Raw genomic sequence first — 11,938 nt, forward strand, 5'->3', positions numbered from 1 at the left:
CCGGAGCGCGTGTTCGCGCTCTGCCCCTAGTCACCACTGTTGTTGACAGCGACTCGGAGCCCTTCGTCGAGCGCTCTCAAATAACGCCCGGCCTGGCTCGTCTGGGGCCAACCTCTCTCAGCTCGCTCCCCTGCAAGCGCGCACAAACAACGGGGGAAGGCGAGGACGCGCTGTCTCTCGGGGCGGGTGCAATCGCCGAGGGGACTCCAGGAAGGAGGGAAAACATGCCATGTAATGCCCACGCCTCCCCCTCCTCCTCGCTGCCCGTGATGCGAAGCCACCGTTTTATTCATAGGGGTCGTTCGTGCAAGCTCCGCTGCTCTGGCAAGATGGCTTGAGCACTTTGTGTGGGTGGGTCAGCGAGGGGGAGGGGAGGGTACTTAGGCAGGCTGCGTGCTGCTGGGGTAATATTCTTATTAGCAACGCCCTGAGCGATCTCTCTATGCACAGCACCTTCGCCTGCGATTTCGTGTTTGGTGGCTTTCGGGCTCTTGTTTGCCATTGGCTGCGCGCTGCAGAAAGACAAGGGACTAAATGAGGGAAGGGAGCGGGAAGGGGGAAATTAGGGTCTTTCCAGCCTCCAAGGAGCCCCCTCCCCCCCCCCATCTGGTAATGTTTCTGGCGGGTCCATTAGCGTGGGTTGCAGTGTCTCTGGAACTGAGCAGTATGGAAAAAAGGACAAAGGGGCGCAGGGTGGGGGTGGACGGAGGACAGTTGGGAAATGATTGAGAAGTGGGAGAGTGCGGAGTGAGAGAATAACATGCTCTCCTAGTTCCTACCAAAAGGAAAAAAATGTTTTTTCTTTCTTTTAATCTAGTTAATGGTGGCTCTTATCTTAGAAAACGTGAGGAATGACCAACCAGCGTTACCGTAGGATAGTAATAACACACCCACGAATTTAGAGATTTATTTTCCCCCTCCCCCCTTTGGTTTAAAGAACCATTCATAATTTTCAACATTTGTAAAGAGTACAATGGTGGGTTTGTGGGGGAGGGGGTTTGGGTGTGTGGAGCCTTTCCAGTGCAAACAAAATGTTGCCTGAAGATGAAGAAAGGATACGGAAATGAAAGTCAGCGCTGTATTTAATATAGCAATCTAGTAGGTTTTGTTTAATAAGTCAATATACTTTAGTGGAAGGTTTCATTTATTCCATGGTCGATTTTTTTTGTGGAAGATTTTAATAGGTATTCCATAGAAAATAGTTAAGTATGTACTAGTTAACAGTGAATGAATTTCCACATGTCCTGCATTTTATATGGAAATAGGCATAAAGAGAAATACCTTAAGGCTTACAGTTTTGTACCTCATTTCTACAAACTAAATAAGTAAAATACATGTAATTTAACTTGAAACTATGTTGTTGATGAATGTTGACAAGTTCTTTTGTTTGTACTTTGGACACTACAATCTCTATGTACTATTGCACATGGTTTACAAAAGGCACAGTAAAGACAGTTATTGAAAATTTAGCACAGAATGGTATAATTCAATGTGGCATTCCTTAAAGTAAGAACAGTAGTTAATGTGAAATAATTACATAAACTGAAATGTTATAACTTTTGAGGCATAATATTTAATAAACCGGTATGTATAATTGAGTGCTTATCAAGAAACTAATCTATGTCATTTAAATCCATTATTTAATGTCAGTTTAATTGATCACTTACTTGTAGTAGACAGGGTTTTCTTGTGCTCCACTCTTTAGACTTTATACATAACTTCTATTTTGTAGAAAATGGGCAAATAGTTCCTTAGTTTAAATCTTCACTCAACAGTACCAGTCTGTGCTGGACAAGACATTTTTCTTAAATGAGCTTGTATTTATTATAATATCTTGTAAAGTCTGATTAAAAAAGAACACACCTGCATGTTAAGTTTTTAAAAATTATGTATTAGTCAAAACTGCAGAGTGGTTTAGTCAGTGTTTTCAAAGTGTCTAGTGTTATTCTTTATAACTTTGATATGTATTGAATTTATCAATCCATCTGCATGTGCTCTTTTCTACATGTGTGGTCTAAAAAGCACTATGCAAATATTTTCCTCTTTACACTGTTAAATGTAGAGTGTATACATTTTATGTAATGTTCTAGTTTGCTAATATGTTTTGCTACCCACTTTTTTCTTTAGAAAAGTCAGAAGTGGGAATTTAAGTCAAACCATACATCAGTTGTCCAACCCAACTTACACATATTTAATTGTCCCTGTTAGAGGAGAGAAAGAACCCTGTATATTATCAGCCATATATACTGGAAATACGTTTTTATAACACAGGGCAAAAACATTACTTAGTAGTTTATACCAAACTATATAGTATTATTTTATTTGTAATGTAAAGAAGTGAATTAGTGTTTTCAAAATTAAATTCTAAATATGAACATAAAAGATTCTATTTATGCTATTAAATAGGGCCCTTCCGATTACCATATACTAATTTAATTTGAACACCCAAAAATCTAATTAAGTAACCATCTTTTTTATATTAAAAAAACTTAATTTGATATGTAATTTTTTATTAAACCCAAATTAAATACTTTACAATATCATTTTATAGTTAACTAGATATTTACCAAGCCTTGTATGCTAGAAATGTGGATCCAGTTTTACCAAATTCAAAACATTTGTGCTGTTTACTTTAATTTTTCATATGTTGAAAGTATGTACATCAAAAATTAAAGTAGTTACTGAATTTTACCCCATATGAGGACGCTGAACAAGACTAACCTTTAATTGGATCAATTTCCTTTTAAAACAAAATTTTCATAGGAAAATTAAAGGTAAAAGTAACAACTGTACTAAAGTTTTATCACTTGTGTAACAAAGTGTAATCGTTTATCTAAAGCTTCCCCTCCCCCCAGTGGCATGTGCTACCTTTACAGATGTTGAGAGAGACACTGTTGAAGAAATTCTTTTCCTCATAATACTGGTACACACAATAGATTTATATGAAGCAACAGTACTTGCTATCAGACATGGATTTAGCTAAGACAGCTCTGTCACAGAGTTGTAAAAAAAAAAAAAAAAAAAAATTTTAAAGATAACAGGTGAGTATGTTCTGAAGATAATTTTATTTTACAACATTATTTAATCTTTTATTTTAAAAGTTTCTGTTTAAGTGATAATTAAGGTGGAAAATGAGGAGGAGGAGGAATGTATTGGTCTCTCTCTCTGCCATAAACAACAAAAAATAGAAATCGTAATATACTTATAGGGTAGAGGTGTTTGAAGGGCCTGTGAATAATCTAGTAAACTCTTACCTGTTTAGAAAGAGTTCAGCTGGATTACATAAAGATTAGGATATAATAGAGATCTAGCATCCATAATCTGCGTGAAGAATATGCATTTTAAACTTGTTTTAGGAACATTGTTGTTTATATAATGCAAGGAGTTGAAAGGTCATTGAAAGGACTCCTCTTTTTCACTGTATTAGGCCCAAAACAAGGAAAGAGAAAGGCATACACTTTTGGGGAAGCGGGAAAATGATTGTATTGACTCGACTCGAGATTAGCAAATGTTAGAAATATCATTCAATTGGTCAACATTCTGGTGCGTTCTCATCCTCCCCTCCCCCTTCCAAACACCTCCCCCCCTTCAAGGCCCTGCCTTGTTTTTGCCTCAACTAAAGCTTTCTAGCTTGCAGCTACCTTTAATTGGCTTGAACATGGATGCATAACTGACTCATACATGAAGCTAACACCCTAGACGAAGAGGACACCCCAAAGGCAGTTGAAGGAGAAAAAAAAAATCACCACTCGCTGCCACCGTAGCACCACATTAACATGGAGACAAACTAAGCAGGCTCTAGAAGACATATACATGCTATATAAATATCAATCAACCTTATTGTCATGATCCAATGAATTGTAAAGACAACGGATTGGATCGTGCAGAAGTTCTTTGCCAGCTGGAAACTACCCGCCTTCTACACCAGCCAGTTGAGCAAACTCAGCACGTAGAGCAAAGGAGCAAGGTTGCAGTTTAGCAACAAGAACAGGGCGCCTGGGAGGGAGCCGCCGTAGTAATCGTAGTAAGCAGAGCGTGGAGCTCACAGCTATGACTCAGGCTGTGGGTGAGCGTTGCATCCTATTGGCTCAGAGCTGCACCTACCAGCTCTCGCAGCCTCGTTTGTGCTGGGGCCACGGGCTGCCTGATTTGTTTGCTGTTCTCCCCATTCATTGGCCTCCTGTGTGCATTCCCCGCAGCTGGAGTGGTTGTGGCGCGAAAACGGCCCCCTTTCCTCTCTCGGGTGTTTTTGTTTCTTTCCTCTGATTGTTCTGTTGGGCCCCTAAAAAAGGAAACAAAGTGTTACTGGGTAGGATGAAGCGATACAATGTGTAGTTCTTCCTGCGATTCGTTCACCCTCTAATGGCTGATGGAGGGGTCTGCTGGGGCTGGTGCTTTGTAAACGTGTAAGTTTGTACCATGCTGCAGCATAAGCAATGCAGCTTCTCACCATTTTCGTGTGCCTCTTTCTTTTCCACATTCTGACTGTGCCTTAGCCGTTAAGATCCGTTGAGGTATTGAGTTGTTTGGTTTTTTTTTTGGAAAAATAACTGCTAATATTCAAATGTTTCTAAAGAAACTGGTAGCTTTTCCCAGAGTTTGCAAAGCTAAATGTTAAAATATTTTTTAAAACCGAAAACGACTAACAAAACAGTACATAATTATTTTGCAATGGACAAAATACATAGAAGAACCTTTTTGTTTGAAACAGCTACAGGATAGGTAAGGTTGCTGCAGTTTTGTGGCTGAACAGCTAGTTCTAGGATGGCAGATACAGCCTAATTTTGTGAAGATGTAAAAATTTGGGGGTGGGAAGGCAAAAACAAATCCAGTTCAGAGACAAACAGAAAACCAATAAAATAGGAGTCTTCAAGATGAACAGCAGGGAGACTGAAAAAGTGCATTCATCAAGGTACTGCAGTTCATTTTGTCACTCAGTTACATGATGGCAGTCCAATATCTGATCAATATTGCTACTATTTGCATTCAAAAACTAAGCATTTAAGCACATACTACTTTTTTTGCAGGTTTAACTAATAATCACTTACACCAGCCAATACCTGTCATATTGATTTGTGTTGCTAATAAGATTGAATGAAAACATCCATTGAGAACTAAATGATGTATTTTGTACTAGTATAAATAACTTTTTAAACATTTAACAAAATTGTCTAAAATTAATCACTTAGATAAATAATGAAATCCAGATAAACAGAAGAAATTATTCATAACTTATGTAGTGAACTGGGATGAAAGGAGTTGTAACACTTTTTTATTGTTTTTTGCTATTAGTAAAGTTACAACCGTATAGAAATTCTTTACAGACCATTTACTGAAGAACAGTTAGTTATATAGTTATCAATTACTTTATTGAAGTTTTAATCTTGAATCCATAACAGTAAGTGAATGAACAAAATCAATATAGTGTGTATGCATGCAATTATTTGCTATAGATACTTACTAATAATGAGGCAGATGAATGAGAACTATATCGAGTTTTAGTGGTTGGGGTAAAAATAATTGTAACAAAGAAATCTGTTTAATTTTTTCACTTAATAAAAATGTTAAGGAAATATATAGAGGTTAACTTTTGTGGCTTGATTTATCAAAAAAGTTATTTATTTTCGCTTTATTTGTAATGCTAAGAATAGTTGTTAAAGAGTTTAGATACAAATGAAAATAATGATAGAAACAAAATGTAAATATTCCATTATAATCTGAAAGAGAAATGATTGCAATGTATACATAGTACTATATATTTTGGTGGAAAATTAAATAACTTGCTCTTACATTTATTGGAAGAATATTCTTATGCAGTGACTGATTTCTCTGTTTATTATGTTTCTAATTGTTAGACATTCCCAAAACAGTTCTTGCAAAATGAAAACCTGATTATTTTTTTTGTTTACATTAGATAAATGTACCCTATACTCCTTTAAGATTGCTTACATGTAAAACAGATATTCAGCACAATATTAATTTGTATGGCACACATGGATTTAAAGTTTGAGCTTCAAAATGACTTACAAATGTTTAGTGTATTAATATCTGAAACTTTGTAGATAATTTATAGTACTGTACAGAAGGAAGGGCGGTTATTGTATGGAAAATATATCTCTGAAATTATAAACCTCACATAAAACATATCTGGTGAAGAACTAGGAAAATTCAAAAAGTGACAGTAGTAATTGTTTATATGGCTTCCTCTATATACAAAGGGTTTATGGACCCTTTATAAGAAATCAAGAACTGAAAATTAAGTAGTTATTTCACAAACAATGCTTGTCCTAATTTATATATAAAAAATATATATTTAATATATATATTGCATTTGGAAGAAGTAAAAATATGTTTCTTGTTTGCTACTCATCTGATCCAGCAGGTCTCTTGCCAAGGGGAAAAATGTATTAACTAATGGAGCAAAATGGGACAGCAACCCAAGCATGAAATCCCACTGGAGAACAATGAGAAGCTGCTCTCCAGTATAATATTAGTAAAGCAAAACATATTATGTTTTCAGCTTGTATTCAACATCATAGGTACCTGATGAACATAGCCTGAACCTTTTTTCAATATCTGTAGGTTACAGGAAGGGAGCCGTACATTTGCTTTTTAATACTGCTTTGTGATTGGATCTTGATCTGTCCTTTCTCTCTAAATAACTAACATCTATAGACTACATTTCCTTTGGGAAGATTTACAAAATGTACCTTTATTTCATGACTTGTGAAGAAAAATCTGATGCAGTGCCAATCTTTGACAAAATTCTGAAAGACTTACACCTGTAATAGTACTCTGTTCTGTGATGTCAACAAAAGAAAAGTTAAACTTGCTAATGGTGGAAAGTTTCCTAGGATTTACAAATAAAATGTTTTAAATTAGTCCCTTACGTAGACTGAGGTTGATATGTGTAATTCAGTTCATTAATGTTTACCTTAGATTTTGTTTCTCTCATTTACAAATTGTATTTCATTAGATGGAAATATTAAAATTTCCAAGAAATAATCATCAAAACAATTGCTTACAATATAAAATTACTTACAATTTTACACTAGAAACATTTGGTCGGTAATTTTTTTAAGCAAATTTTCAAACACATTAGGGTTTCATTGCTTGCTTTTTATTTTTCTCAAGACATAAAGTAACAATGTTAATTGCAATCCAGTTTTGTTGTTTTTCAGTTCTTTCCTCAATTTAGCTTAACAGCTAAGATTGGTTCCTCCTGAAGACAGACAGTAGTGCTTATACCCTTAGTAATTTTATGTCACTTCAGTTATTTTTACCTAATTTTAAACAAATCCTCCTCAGTTGCATGTTTTTCATACAAACCATATAACTGTTCCTCTGTAACTGGTTAGCTTAACATATTATTGCTATTTGAAATAATATGTTAAGAAAATCAAACTACAAATAATGTATTCATGTAACCACTGTCAAAATAAAATAATATGCACGATCATATATAATTAAAATACATAGACCATCCTTTTTACTCAGTTATGGCACTGCAAGTGTTAAGTAGTCAGAACAAATGTACTTATGTTCCCAGATGTTGTAAAACATCATCTGGTACAACCAAGTAACTAGGACTTATACAAAGATTATTTTTTTTATTAGACTGATAATCACTGTTTCAACAATATAATTCTTTGTCTCTGGAAGAAAAAGTGCCATAATCCAAAAAGTATCCTGCATCATCATAATTATAATTTATGGAAATAAATATAACTTAATTTGGCAAGGAAAAATACTGCTACTCCCAAACTAACTAACTTCTGATTTTAAAATCTCTAATTTACATCCAAGTTGTGTTGTCCTTGGTAAAATTTGGGCCATTAGAATGTTTCTGTTGATAAATAACTGGTTTCTGTATATTGATTTTTTTTCTTAAAGACTGTTTTTAAATGTCTTATATAAGTGATAAAATCCTATGTTCTAAAGTATAGGTAATGAAACAGATTACCCATGTGTCTCCATCAAATGTAAAGCCTCCTGTGAACTAAAGTTGGAATTGGGAGCAACAATAAAATATAGAAAAAAACTAAACAATATGTTTAGACAAGCCTGAAAGTTTAATACTGAATTCACTCTATTTTGTTATTTTATAGTGAACTTGTATGAGGTTTGTGGTTCATGAATTGAAAAACGCAGGTCACTGAAGGCACACTAAAATAGTATATAGAGGTCACAGGGGCCGGGGGGGGGGAAATCAGTTTTGTTGCATCAGACCTGTTATAAAACTTCAACCTATATGTAAACATACTGTGACATATTCTGATACGTAGTAGTTTAAGTGCAGAATAACATCTACATTATTTGCTGTAACTTAAAGTTGTTAAAATAACTTTATTTTTACAAAGACATAGCAATACTTTGGTTTATGTTTGTTCTTTGTTTTGTTTTTGTTTTTTAAAGGGAGACCTTGAATGATACTGTTGAAACATTGGATATCACTCTTTTTGAAATTCAATAATAGCTTCGAGAAGGTTCAGAAAGTATATATTTTGTATCACTTTATTTTGTATATGCATATCTGCTTTGGTTACAATGTTAAAATAATCATAGTCAAAGCTAAAACCAAAATGTTGAGCTAAAAACATAAGATCATGGGCAAAATAAGATCTTAATCTTTTTTCAAAATAGGAAATTAAAATGTTGACTTAAGTACTAACATAAGTAAAATGCAAAATATTCTAATTTAATTCAGTGTTAAGGTTGCTTAATTAAACCATAAATCAGGAAACTCAGGTTAGAGTTCCCAGGGATGTGTGAAGCTAGCCAAAATGCACATCCTTCTAAGATTTAACAATATCAAAATATATGTATTAAGCTATACATTTAAGAAAAATAGGAATAGAACATGCTACATTTGGCAACATGGTCAAATTAAGCTAGTTCTGTAACTCTTAACTTTTATTTCCTGATCTTGTGATTTTTAGCTGTGAGGTCTTAATGTTGCATTAAATCTTTTGACAATGTATAGTCTAATGTTTATATTAAAGTATTTCCCTAGAGTGTTAGGAGTTGGGGTTTTTTGTTTTGTTTTGTTTTGTTTTGTTGAGAGACAGAAAAGGGGCGAGGAGCAGTAAACAGAGAAAGGAGTGGGAATAGGACAAAAGTGTTCACTGATAGAGAAAACAGGCTCAGATAATTCAAAGGCCAACAGGTGCCTGCTCAGTTCCTCATCAAAGCACATACTAGCCTAACTAAGAGGTTCTACTCTATAGCTATTAATGTGCATTTTTAAATGCTCACTATTGAAAAAAAAACATACACACTGTATCTTTCTATAAGTGCAAATTCTTGGATGTAGTGACATTGTGTCCTGTGTGCAGTATGTAACTTTCAGATGTTCAAAACTAACTTCTAGTCTTTATTTCATTCAGACTTGTTCATGGATGTACTCCAGTGAGGACTAGTTAAATGTCAAGTTTCGAAGTATAGCTATCTTTTAATAATTGATGATGTGGAGGTGCCGCTTTTTTAAAAATGTACTGCCATTCCTTCCACATGCACACATATATATACCCACACACACACCTCCAACTTAAATCACTTTTAAGCAGAAAATAAGCATGAAAACTTTAGCCTAAAAGAATTATTTTTCACAAGATTAGAGTGATTAAAAGAGATGAGAAGATTGTAACTGAAACTACCATGAAAACATTATTATATGGGAGCATCAGGGTTTTCATCTTCTAAACATAAAAATGGCAGTCTAACTTTTTTGTTGCCCACAATGCAATACTTGCATTTGTATACACACATTTTCAGTTTGGGTAAGTCTTTCATGGGATGTTGTGAGGTGATAAAACAAGATAAGGCTTGCTTGCAATTTTGAAGTTCTAGGTCAAACAATGTGTAACACTGAACAATCTTGAGGTCTTGTTACCAAATTACTATTCCAGATTCTAAAGCTACATGTACATAACTCAACATACAACATTTATTTTAGAATCTACACTACTTTGTTTTCTTCTTTTTTCAGTACTATTAGATTTCTGAAATAATAAAGCAGATCTTTTTTAAATTATTTTTACTAGATTTTTTCAGGGGAGTTTTACTAGGTTGAGTTTTTCTGTTTCCCTATTCTGTGTAGTTAAATGTTTGTTACATTAGAATAAGTTATTTTATTAATGGTATTTGATTTAAGACTTTTTACAGAAATAATTCCATGACCATTTAACTTTTCTTTTAATTGTTATTCCCTCATCTTTTACTGTGAGTTGTTTTTACAGACTTTCTGTTATTGTCCTTCATAGTCCTTATAGTCATACATGTTAAGGATATATAAACCTTTCTTAGAACCAAAATATTAGACATTATCTCTTAATGTCAATGGAACAGAATAATGATGTGATATTGTTATGTGAGAGATGAGGCATTTATTGAAATTAAATATTGAGGCACTGCACTTAACATTTTGAAAATGATCTCTCTATTCTTTGCCACAATTCGTTTTCCTTTGTACAATACCCTGTAAACTTAGGGAAATGTTTTAGACATAGCCACAAATTAAGTTTTCTGAGTGGCCATTAGGTAGGATTGTCACTGCAATCAAGTGACAGTTTACCATCTTTCTTTTCCTTGGCACAGAGAAAATACTTTTTTAATGTTTAGTCACCTGTTAGTTTAAATACTATAGAGTATTGACACATTTTCAACTGGATACAACTGAAAAAGTGAAATACATTAATGTAACATTTTACCTTACTAAGCTGTCACTGGTCTTGTCTCTTTACTGTAAGAGAAAATGGTCACACAAATAAGTATTGTTTGCTTTACAATAAATTTCACTACTTTCCTTTCTGGTAAATTTCACCCATAATCTGGCAAAGCTACTGAATAGTGTTGAAAAAAGTAATGTGCAATGTGTTTGGCTGGACCTAGAAAGGTAGTGGAAGGAAAAGAAAATAGCTGCCTGTGAGACTGATGAGTGGTGTAGGTGAGGTATTTTGTCTTTCATGCCCCTCAACTCTCCAGGCTGTAAGTGCAGAGAGAGAATTGTCCTTTGGAAAATTTCTTTAGGACAAATCATTTTTACCATATTCTGCTTTATAGTAAATGCAAAGTTATTGCTTTTATTATTTCTATTAGACATAGACTTACACTGTTGCTATGGGTGATAGATGGCCACATATATACCATTTTATCTGTAAAACTACAGCTTCCAGTTTCATATTGTGGAATCCACTGAATGGAGGTTGGATAGGAATCTGTTATTAAACCTGATAGATTTAATGACATTTACAAGCTCATAAAACAAGTTCTTATGATCAATCTACCAGATAACTTAGGGGCAGAGGTGGAACTTGGTTTTATACACACAGTTGCCTTAAAGAACAGTTATTGGACTTCAACTAATTAATCTAAATCCAGTTGAGTAAATAGTGCATTTATGGTAGTGATTCTACAGTATACAAAATGAACTGGGAGACTTTTGACTTAAGAACTGACTCTCTTCTGCCTCTGCTTTAAAATGCAATTGAAGTCTAGCAATTAATAAAAACTGCCAGAATATTAGCTTACCTCAGGAAACCACAGGAAAGTCATCTTCCTCTGTTGCTCATCGGCTAGTGCAAGGGGTGGGAAAGGCAGAGTTAAATTATGCAAAAATATGGGTATCTAAACAATGTAATAGTTTTAATTTGCTGGGAAGGCACTAAAAACCCAGTGGGGGAAAATGCATAGGATAGAAGCTAGAAGTAGCACTGTTACTAGTAGAATGAGATTATGACACCACTATCAGAGAGAGACAGTCAAAATTGCCAGAAACTTTACATTCTAAAGTCTTGTTTCCACTCCATTTAATTTGCCCCACCCCCACAAAAAATCCTTTTGGGACTGAAATGTCATATTTAGTTTAATCCCAAAGGCAAATGCTTGTTTGAAAATGTGAGATTTTTAAATAAGGAGCTGAAAGAGATTTTTTTGTTCA

This window comes from Chelonoidis abingdonii, chromosome 2 (assembly GCF_003597395.2).
Source record: "Chelonoidis abingdonii isolate Lonesome George chromosome 2, CheloAbing_2.0, whole genome shotgun sequence".
Lineage (NCBI taxonomy): Eukaryota > Metazoa > Chordata > Testudines > Testudinidae > Chelonoidis > Chelonoidis abingdonii.